Raw genomic sequence first — 12518 nt, forward strand, 5'->3', positions numbered from 1 at the left:
AATTTAAGCAGAATAGCATAAAGCTGCAGCATAACAAATTTGAAAATATATATATATATATAACATTGTAGAATATGACTGCAACATATACAAAACAAAAAAAATCTCACTGTATTACAATTAATGGCAAAATGAATGTTTGGACATGTAAACTGATGTTTTCTACTTATACACTACAGAAAAAGATAGAAATAAAAACTTAAAACCATTTTTTTTTTTTTTTTTTTTTTTTAGCTGGTGAAAATATTAGTGTTCTAATAATTTTGTCCACCACTATATATATGCTAGTTGTTGTGATAATGGCAATATGCAAATCTCATCCAGCAGTATCCTCTGTAACGGTTTGCATCCTTAAATATTTTCATCATTCAAATAGCCGTATGTCCAGTGTCAAAAGTCATCTAACCCCTAGAATCATGCCCATGATTTCACTTGAGCCCTGTGCATCATTAATTCCGAGGTAAGCCGAGCCACCCTGGAGATATGTGAATGGTTGCTTCACTAGCAGTAATTAAAGTCTAGCATGGGCTGAGCAGCAGTCAATGCCCTCGGGCTTATTCTGTGTGACTCCCATTTCAGTCTCCCGCCCCCTGCCTTCCTCACGCACACTTCCACAAGCTTTCTTATTTTGATTGTTAAATTTCCCCTATGCTGGAATGCCATCTGCAAGCAGCACTTACTCTGAATGATTATTGTATTCCCAGAAAGTACACAATTTTACCTGTTTTTAAATACTGTGAATGGTAACGACTTCAAAATGTTGTCTTCTTAAAAGGATAGTTCCCCTCCAAATTATTTTCTCTTCTTCACTCCATTCCAAACATGAATGACTTTCTTCCATTGAACAGAAAAAGGGGATGTTTTAAAGAATATCATGGCTTGGTTATTGATTTATTGATTTATTGAATGATTGAAGGCAGGAAGGCAGACAGACAGACCAGGGCTGTCAAGTTCAAAAATCAAATAAATAAATATGTAATTGTTACAGTACATGCAACTCGTGGTATGTGATGTGGTATGATATCCAATTCTTGGTGTATTCATGAGAAAATTGACAGAACTAGTCTTGATTATTTAGTTTACAGGACTGATCCAGTTCTCGAGTGGTCCAGTCACAATAACTATTAAACTATAAATAAACTATTTCTTTCATTATTCATAATGTTAAAGTCTTGAAAGCTCTAGTCCCCATTCACTGTAATTACATGAAAAGAGTAAAAGGTAATTTTTTACTAAAAACAAAACAAACATTTATTCTGCAGTGACATACTATTCAAAAGTCACAGTAAAAAAATATTCTTAGATTCTTACAAAAGATTTCTATTTCAAATAAAAGCCATTCTTTTGAACCTTCTCAAAAGAATCTTGAGGGTAAAAAAAAAAAAGATCAGCAGGATCATGTGAGGTGAAATGCAGCTTTGTCATCACATAAGTAAATTACGTTTTAAAAGACAATGTGAACAGTTATTTTAAATTATAATATTTCACATCATTGCTGTTTCATGGTATGTTTGATCCAGTAAATTGTTGAGCATAAGACATTTTCAAAAACATTAAATAAATCTTACCAACCCCAAATTTTTGAACGGTATTATACATTATTCAAAAGTTGTCCTTTTGTGTTCCACAGTAGAAAGAAAATCAATAATGAGTAAAAAATTATTTTTTTTTTTTTTTAAATCAGTAAATGAAGACAGCATTTACATTTTGGATAAATTATTCCTTGAAGCATGGACAGAAGGGAGGATCTCTCTTGCCTGTTCATTTCCCCTCCCGCTCACTTGAAACCAAATATGAAGACGCATTGATGAAGTGCAAATGGCTTCAGAAATATGGCTATGCATGTTCACACTCTGAATATTTCAAAGGATTCCCTATATTGTCTCCAGAGACCCATTAAAGCAAAAGCACGAAACTTTAAAGAATATATAAATTGCTGAGCTTGAAAGGGGTACCGTAAGATATTGAGCTACTGTATCACAGGTTTGTGATGGAAATATGCAGGTTAAAGGTCGATAACATTAACACATTCTGAGGAGAAATTCATGCAACACCAACTATTTTTTTCTTTTCTACATTTTATCATTACTGATTTGGCTTAGATCGCACACACACAGCTCTAAACGGTGCTTTCTACATGTGGGAAAACAACCATTTTTGATGCTTTCCATGTGAAAGCTTGAATCATTATCCCTTTTCCCCTCCAGAGGAAGAAGATGGGCCGTTTTCTCTCTCAGCTTTGATTGATCGGTGTCGGGTGCACTGATGTGCTTACATTAGAGATCCTGAAGTGAGGACATCATCTAAACATTTCCAATTCTGTATGGCACTCCAGCACTTCCACACTCTCAGGAGGGGTGTCTGGTGCCAGTCACAAGATGATGTCATGCTATAAGTCTCAAGCTCTAAAGCTCTGCTTGGCTTTTCCCTGCGGTTCCCCTCTGATCTCATCCTGCAGAGGAGTGGATACCCTTTCATTTGTAAAATGTGATGTGATGTCAGGTCCTTTCTTAAACATTCTGCCATTTAAAATACTGGAAATATCTGCTTTACATCTTTCTTATATCAATTAAATTATTAAATTCATTTTTGTTATTATCAATTAAATTGCAAATCTTGCTTTTTTGTTGTTGTGGTGTACCAGCTATAACAATAAAAATAATAAATATTTCTTCGAGCAACAATCAGCATGATTTCTGAAGGATCATGTGACACTGAATGCTGGAGTAATAGAGCTTTAGCATGAGAAGAAAAAAACATTTCAAAATATATTCAAATAGAAAGCAGTATTTTCTATCAAATAAATGCAAACTTACTGCAGAAAGGATTTGTTTCTCTTACTGACCTTTTTTGAATGGTGGTATAGGCTAGGCTATATTTTATTTATAATATATTTCTTAAAAGCATGTATTTTAACCCATATATAACACTGAATGGCACATGGCATTCATGACCTATTTGATTTGATTTTACTTGAAATATTACCACAAGTTTCCCAATAAGAAAAAAAAAGCGACTTGAATATGAGTTAGGCTATATGTGCGATGATTATATATATATATATATATATATATATATATATATATATATATATATATATATATATATATATATATATATATATATATATATATATATATATATATATATATATATATATATATATAAATAAATAAAGCACATGGATCCCGTTAAAATCAGTCGTTCAGTAACTGAGCGCAAGCGCTACAGTAAACGGATGCCGCGGTGCGTTCTATTTCTGACGCAATCAACGTGCTTGCGCTACAAACAAGTTGACAAATAGATACAGAAAGTGCGCTTTAATGCATCCAGTGTAGAGACGGCGTTAGAATGTGGCAGACCATTTTCTTTTGCAAGTTTCAACTCATACATATTTTGTGTAAACTCGCCTTAACCAAACGCCCCCCAAGAACAGCTCAGCGCCCCCTTTGAAAAATATTGCTTCCAGCGCCCCCCCGATGCTCTCCGAACGCCCCCTGGGGGGCGGCACCGCCCCCGTTGAGAAACACTACCCTAAGTATCAAAGCAAGTTTATCTACAGTACACTGTAAGAGAGATTAAAAGATTATTTGTTCTTATTTTTGGTATTCCTTATTTTGTTTAATTAATGCTAATTGATATATTTCAATGTTGCAATGAACTTCACAATGTTGCTTTCTACTTTACCACCTGTATAGTGGTTGTTAGTATAAAGACACTATTTTACATTATATCAGTTAATGAAGCATACAATTTTTACCTTTAACAGTAAATTTCTGGCTTTCTTGTTGTTGTTAAACTTATAAAATTAATAGACAGTCATGTACATAGTGTTTAGTATGTCATTTTGGGACACAGCTAGAATATTATGCGGTTGTTTTATTGTTCTGGGTGGTTCTTAGGGTTTTGCTAGATGGTTGCTAGTGTGTTCTAAGTTGTTGCTAGGTGGTTGGTGTCCTGTAGTGAAAAATAAAAAAAGAGGCTCACCCCTCTTTCTCTATTATGTTCTGTGATCCCTGTTTCAATGTAAGTCAATGTTTTTTTTCCTTTTCTTTTCTTTTTGTCTGCCTGTTTTATCGTCTGCCAATTCAAAAGCCTGATTGCTTAGAAAAGAAACAGCACAGCTCTCCTCAACAAGATGTGTGATTGAGGTATCATTCATGTCTCTAACACAAATGGTGCTGGATGAATTATAAACTCAAGTTTAATATTAAAGTCAGGAGGTTTGAAAGTATGAGCAAAGTAGCAGTGAGGCTCGCCTTAAGCACCACTATATATAAACCCGTCCTGTCTGAGATCTGAAGGGGCGATCTCTATTTGTGAGTAAGGTGTGACCTTTTAACTGGTCATCTTACTTACCTTGACCTTTTCACATGGAAGGATATAAAACCAGCTTTACTGCTGAAGTTTTGCAAAAAGCACTCCATCACCAAGAGGGGAGGAACACGTGCTTCCATGCTTTTGACCTTTTTAGGCTGATAACAACTTCCTGCCCCACTACAAATTGAAATCGTCTAAGGGATAGTAGTAGCTTTTTATTTAATTTTTTCATTGATATGTTTATTATTGAAATGTTGTTGTTATATGCATGTTAATTTTATTTAATTTCTTTATTTTCTTAAATATGTGGGTAGATGGTATTTATAGAGTTGTAACTTTTTAGTTTTAGTTACTTTTTCTTATTTGTAAGTCGCTTTGGACAAAAGCGTCTGCTAAATGACAAAAGTAAAGTAAGTAAAGTAAATAATTTATGGTTTGTGACGCCTGACAGCCTTTGTCTACCACTTTAGCCTTCCCACCTGATTTGAAAAGAGACTCTTCACATTCATCTTCCCTCTGCCATCTGCCAGACCTTTATAGACTGAGGACCTGAAGCAGGACACTCAGGCATTTCCTTTAAGTCATATTGTGTCTGCTGCTAAATTAGGTGTTTCTAACACTTATTTAGAGATGACAAATATACCCATTTTTCTCTATCTCAGAAATCAATTGAGAGACTAAGCTTTGCTAACGGTTTAAGCTTAGAGCTTCCGTGTTCTTGAACTCTCTGCTTATGTATCATTTTGTTTAGCTGAAATGGATCTGACAGAGATACAGCCTTTCGTACTGCTGAGGAATAGTTAATTACTCTTGGAAAAAAAGAAACCCGTCAGGTTAAAATTTGATGCCCAGACAGATATGTTGTGTTTCACGGAAAGGCAGGAATCTGTTCTGCTTTCATGTCAGAAAAACTGTAATTTCCAACTTGTAAACCCCTTCATGTCTTTGTTGAACTCGTAATTACAACAATTTAATGAAAGCTCAGACTTCCTCTCACTTGTGCAATCGTAAAAAGAATCAAAATGACAGTGTCCTTGATAGTTAAAGGTAGTCAGGTGGATCTACACAATTAGTCGTTTTATTATAGTTACTGTTACCCAGTGTGCTTTTTCCGTAAACATTGTGCAAGAGCATAAGGTGGTTAAATATTATGCTGCCATTAACAACAAAGCCACATATGGATTCTGTTTGCTGTTATGAATGTTGCCATAGAAATTAGTCATATCTGACATTAAATAGCTGAGACGAGTCACCTCTTGTAATAATGTGAATTCAAACACAATAAAAAACATTGCATTATTAGTGCTTTTTTTAAGCTAGTCAGCTGCCTTGCTGTCTGCTGTCTTTTAAAGGGGTCATATGATGATGCTAAAAAGAGCACTTTGTGTATTTGGTATAATGCAATGTGTTTATGCGGTTTAAGGTTAAAAAAACACATTATTTTCCACATACTGTACATTATTGTTGCTCCTTTATGCCCCGCCTTTCAGAAACGCGTCGATTATGACAAAGCTCATTGTTCTAAGAAGCGAGGTGTGCTCTGAGGTGTGCGCTGTGATTGGCCGAATATCTCAAGCGTGGGACGGAAATGTTACGCCCCTCACCGTATTGTGATGCCGTGTCCCGGCGCAACGAGACACAAACAATAAAACCCATAATAAACGAGGCATTTTTTGCATCCAGTGGGGACATAATTTCTGATTATAATGACTTAAACTGTCTTTTTAAACATTACCATGTCTGCATTTGTGATCGGAGAAACGACAAGCAACAAGCACTACTCTACCCTGCTCAAAACTCGCCTTTTAATAGTCAGTAGCAGAAACGTACTTACAGGCTCTGAGTCAGAAGTGTCAGACTGTCCTTGCAAAGTTGGAATTGCCCCACTTTATAGAAACAGCCTTTGTGCAAGCCAGCATTGTAGGCTACTCTTCCAGGTTCAGGAAATAGTCCTCCGTAAAATGTGCTGCACACACTCTAATATTTGGGTTGAACTGTTCTGGAACAGTGTTGTAAATACAACTTAAGCACTGATTTCTAGTTGTGTCCCCTTTTGGAAGCCCAAAAATAGTACTTTCGCTTTCACAATGAAATACAGCATCTCCAGGACATGGCACCAGCGGCAGCAACAATACTACAGCGAGAATAATAGTTCCGCCCTCTTTCTTTGCGTATACATTTGGGTGGTGTTTTGCAAATCTTCCCACACTGTGACGTAGACATGTGGAGGCGTGTAGTCTTTTATAAAGAATATCTCTTTGCTATTTAGTCTTTGCAACTTCAGGGATCTTAGCTATGCATAAACAGCTTGCAACACTCCAAAGAGAAAGGAAAACATGAAATCGCATCATATGACCCCTTTAAGGAAGAATCCAAATGTGACTGATGTGGAACTATTTTAATTTACATAGTTATTTTTTATAGATATATAATTAGGTCCCTTTCTAAAATCGTATCCCAATCCACTTGCATAAAACCATTCTTGCAGTGCTTTTGAAAATATTACTTTTTTAACAAGTGTGTTACGACCTCTGGTTTTATTGATGAAGATCTGTAAATAAAGACTTGAATTTGGTTCCAGTATTGGATTCTGAAAATTTGGACTACATGTGCACTACAGTGCATTTTATGGTCATTTTTTTATTCACAGTGTGTTTAAAAAAAAAAAAAAAAAACGGTTGTCTCAAGGCAAACAAAATAAATGTTACATAAGTAATGGTTAAATGATTACAGAAATTGGATTCATTTCAAGACTTTAAAGTGTATTTGTGTTTAAAATGATGTAATCCTTTGAAACCAGACACGGACATAATGAAACATTAAGTAAATAAGTTAAGTAAATGAGCAAACAATGTTTAATAAATGCAATTGAAAAAAACCTGATCATAAATGGAATCAACCAAATTAATTTTATGTTAAATATTCATTGATTACATAAGGATCATTTGGTAACACTTTAGTATGCCAATTCTCACTATAGTTGTTTATTAGCATGCCTATTATTAACATATTGGCTATTTATTAGTACTTCTAAAGCTCATATTCTGCATGACCATATTCTACATCCCTACTCATTACCTAAACTTAACAACTAGATTACTAACTATTAATAAGCAGAAAATTAGGAGTTTTAGGCAAAAGTCATAGTTAATGGTTTGTTAATGGCAAGAATTGGACCTTAAAGTGTGACCAATCATTTTTATGTCTGTAAAGTTCATTCGTAAATGATTCATGTTTTAGATGCTGTCAATATACCAGTTTTAGTATCTGTGCAAACACAAGTAATGTAAAGTATGTGTTGCAGAACCACGTTTTACTTAAAATACATACGAACCCTCATGAGATCAGGTTGAAATAGGCAGCTCTCTACTAAGGCAGCATCCTGACTGAAGTTGAACCTCACAAGGGACTCATTTGGAACGCTCTACACGGGCTCCGTTCGCTGAAGTAGTAGTGCTCCTTATCCTGGAGTAATTGATTCCAATAGAGTTTGATGTTAGCATGTTGCTAATGATACATCACACAGTGAAATATTGAGTAAAACAGTACATTTTTTATTAGATTTGAGATAATTTTATAGATATTTTTCTGTATTGAATGAAATAAGTATATTTATATTCAATAATAATGTCTTTTGCCTTGTCCACTAGGATTTTTGTTTCTCCCCACTGAGCTCATTTGCAATGCATTCTGATTGCCTTTTTTTTGTGAAGGATACATGCAATGCTGACTAAAAGTAAAAGTTCATCCAAAAATGAAAATGTGTTTAAAGTTCATTCACCCTCAGGCCATCCAGGATTCAGATGAGGGTTTTTTTTTTCATAGAAAGTGATGTGAAGAAATTTAGCATTACATCACTTAACAGTGGACCTTTGCAGTGAATGGGTGCCGTTAGAATGAGAACACAAACAGCTGATAAAAACAACATAGTTGTTACAACATTAACATCTTGTTAATTGATCTATGGTATTATAGAGTGACATTTTAAAAAGAGACCAAAAGAGACAGTTTAAAGCATCTTAATGTTTGATTTGTTTTTTACAAACATGCTGCTTTTCACTTTACATGACATTAATTGATGGACTGGAGGTGGTTACCTATGGGTTACCGTGATATTTTTATCAGCTGTTTGAATCCATTCACTTACTGCAGAGGATCCAATGGTGAGCAATGACTGAAATGAAATGAAAAATCATTGAACAATGGTAAATGTGATCGCACCTTTAGGCCAAAGAAGGTGTCTTAAAAAGTAGAAGTCTCCCTTTTACCTATGATACTTTAAAATGATCTCTTAGTAGGCGGCTCACTAGGTTTTAAAACCAAACTATTGTGTATTATAAGTGTCTGCAGGACAGTGTTGACCTACAACATGGATCAGTCAGTAGATTACAACCTTAATAAACATCAACACCACCCAGGATTAACTCATAATCTCAGACAAAGTGGGATAAACAATCATGATTGATGGCTTCACCACTGACTGCAAGCATTTATTAACTGACATCTGCAAACTCATCAGATCACGGTGTGTGACATATACCTGTATTGATTTTGCATTGCATATATCACATGTGGCATGCAATTTTTCTAATGTTATGCCCTTTCTCTCTCTCTTCTTTCTTCTATGCTTTCCCGTCTGGCTAACCACCTACAAAGGTAAGTCAAATCTAATGATCTCTTCCTCATGCAATGTGTGGGAAGGTTAAAGATGTTAAACTAAGGTTTATATGTTTCACACATTCACAGTGCTACTGCATCATCGTCTTGAAAGTTTAGTGGCTCTCTGAGTGATTAGTGGAGTTTGGAGCTGATTGTGAATGAAAATGAGGCAGCCCCAGAGTGCAGGACTGACCTTGGCCCAGCCTTAGAAACCAGTTTAAAGGAAATTTAGACAAGCAGTGAACAGAGAGGAAACGTGTATTTAGAGCTGACCATCTGAAAAATTGTTCAAGCTTTGCTGGCTTATTACATTACCTTTCAGTTTGAGCAGCTGAATAAAGAACATTAAAACACTTTCAAATCGCTCAAAAGAGGATTTTAAAGATGTTCTCTACTTCTGTAAATGTTAAGTATATACCTTTTTACTTAAGTGAGTGTGATTCAGCATCTTTAGAGAGTGTTTTTAGGTGTAATAAACTTTCATACACTCAATAAAAGTGCAAATGGATACTGCTAGAATGCATTTTGCAAAATCGTTTTAGTTTGATTAACTGGCTGTGTTCTCAATGGATTCTATCTTACTACTGACTGCATACTGTCTACTGTATACACAGAATATTATGTGTATGCAGTAGGAAAAAAAAGAAACAAAGTGATATTATGGTTATGTCAGAGTGGAAATAGAAAATATCAAGTTACAGTGCATAGAGAAAACATGCACAGTGCTTCACTTTTTTCCACATTTTATGTGACAGCCTTATTCCAAAATTGATTAAATTCATTATTTTCCTCAAAATTCCACAAACAATACCCCATAATGACTATGTGAAAGAAGTTTGTTTGAAATCTTTTCAAATTTATTAAAAATAAAGAAGCCCTCAGGGAAAAGCAGGGCTACCAACAAGGTCTCAAAGTGAATGAGACTTGAAAAAAAATTCTTATTCAAAATTCATGATAAAGCAAATCACACTGCTAGAAATAATAATAAATAAAGTATGTAAATGAACATATGGTAACATTTGAGTCATCAGACTATTGAGTGAAGGCTGTGAATACTTACAGTATGTACATGTGAATTTTTTTATATATATATATATATACACATTTGCAAAGATTTCAAACAAACTTTTCACGTTGTCATTATGGGGTATTGTTTGTAGAATTTTGAGGAAAATAATTAATTTAAATCATTTTAGAAAAAGGCTGTAACATAAAATGTGGAAAAAGTGAAGCGCTGTGCATACTTTCCGGATGCACTGTACATTGCATTGTCGGTAGTTAATGCAGAATGTTAAAAATGTTAAAAAATCCTAGTTGTGTAAAAAAATATATATTATTATTATTATTGTAGTACAGTTTACAAGAGAATACTATTTCAGTGTTTCTTATGTGTTTAGTCAGCACCAGTAGCCTCGTGGGCAGTACAACGACATGTAGCACTGTTGTGTTTCAGTCGCCCAAGGCTCGAGTCCCGGATCATAGACCTTTCCTGATCACCCCCCCCCCCCCCACCCCCCCCCTCTCCCACTTCACTTCATGTCATCAAAAAAAAAAAGTTTGTATTCAATGTTACTTACCATTTTTATTTATTTATTTATTTAAATTTACTATCAATTTCTGAGCAAAAATTGTTTCAAAACCCTTTCTTTTTTTTTACTTCAGTGTAAACAGTGAGCATTATGGTAGTCTGATGACTCGAATGTTACCATATTTTCATTTACATACTTTATTATTATTTCTAGCAGTGTGATTTGCTTTATCATGAATTTTGATTAAGATTTTTTTTTCCCCAAGTCTCATTCACTTGACCTTGTTGGTGGCCCTGCATTTCCCTGAGGACTTTGCCCTCTCTCTGACCCTTGTGATAACACATGTGCTTCAAGGCAGTATTCTGGCTTTCCTACAGAGGTGCTAATGCATGTGTAATTTAAAAGCAAGAGCTACAGATAAAATTGCAAGCATTTTCTGTTATTTCAGTTTCAGCCTTACCGTTTGTGAGTGTTAAGCTCACACAATTGGGTTGAATGTAGACTTGCCATAATTTTCATTATTCCAAGAGCGAGTGCTCTAACACTGAGAGAGATTACCCGGCCTAGAGGGGGAAATTCAAGGTTAAAGAGGAGGCTTATAAAGATGACGCTAGCTTCAATATGGTTTGTGTGCATTTTACAAATGACTAGGTTTTGGAGAGTGTGCTGGCTGTTGAGAGTTATTGCAAGCAGAATTTTACTTTTAGAAATGAATTACCTAACCTGAACTCTAGGGCAAAGAAAATAATAAAGCACATAATCATCCAGCAACACGTAAACTGCTACCGAATTAAAGTATAAAGTATCACAGAGTATATAAGCACAAAGTTACAATATTCTCAATTTTGCTACCTTTTGATCCAGTGTATCTTCATCAGGCCAACACACTGTCATTGCAGTTCATAACTTTTTATGTTTTGGTGAATTGGTGGCTAATTTATGTGAATTTTTATGATCTCATTTGTATACTTTCGTATGGTCATACAAACAACATTTTATGAACTCATACAAAATCACCACCTCATAAAATAGTTGTTTTTCATGTCATGAGACTGGGTTGATCAGGCTCATATTGCAACATGCTGTGCTGATTTATTTGGATAAATTCGAAAAAAAAAACTCCATGAGATTATAACTCAAACCCCTGAGATTATAAATTAATATTTCAGTAATTTAACAACACGTTCATAGCTCTAATGTCAGTTGGTTAATAGTCACAATATATTTTTTAGAAAGTGTTTTAATTTGATTTGTACGAAGCCCCGCACATGACATGCAGGAAAAAAAAAAATGTGTTCCCTCGGTTTACTAAATCATGTGCTCAATATAATCATTCTTGCCCTCATTTTAAGTAAATTGTGCACACAAAATGATCATTCAGTCTACTTCCCAATTAAAGTGTCTTTGTCCATAACATATAACATTACACATAACACATAACGTAACGTAAAGGAACGAATGAGTATGTCATGGGCTGGGCTCTGTAGATTTTTTTTTTTATTATTTATTTTAATTTAGCCTTTTTTATGATTTAATTGTTTATTGCCTTTTCATAAAATCGCTGCACTTCTCTTTGAATCCCAGTTGGGGAAATGCTGCTTTAATTTCTAATCTCTACATTCCCAAAGATTATCTCACAAATGTTATATTTACCACAAAATCAGCATGAAACAGCATTGACAAGTCTTTTTGCCTTTATAATTTGCACACAAAATTATTAGACTTATGACACGACACATTATTTGACACATGAACCTAAATATTCAACTACAAAATAATCGTTATTGAAACAAACATTTCTTCTGAATAATAAGTCAAATCATGCAAAATAAAACCAAAAACAAGCATTAAATACAGTTGTTGTTTTTTTTTCATTTTATATTGACTTTAAATGACAATTCAACAATAACTGCAACAACAAAAGACTCTTTCCCTCTCTTTCTCACTTTCAATTTCTATCAGTGAGCAGCTGCTTCTAGGATTCTATGTGTGTGCTTTTCTCTGAGATAT

The sequence above is a fragment of the Barbus barbus genome (genome assembly GCF_936440315.1).
Source record: "Barbus barbus genome assembly, chromosome: 6".
NCBI classification, from domain to species: domain Eukaryota; kingdom Metazoa; phylum Chordata; class Actinopteri; order Cypriniformes; family Cyprinidae; genus Barbus; species Barbus barbus.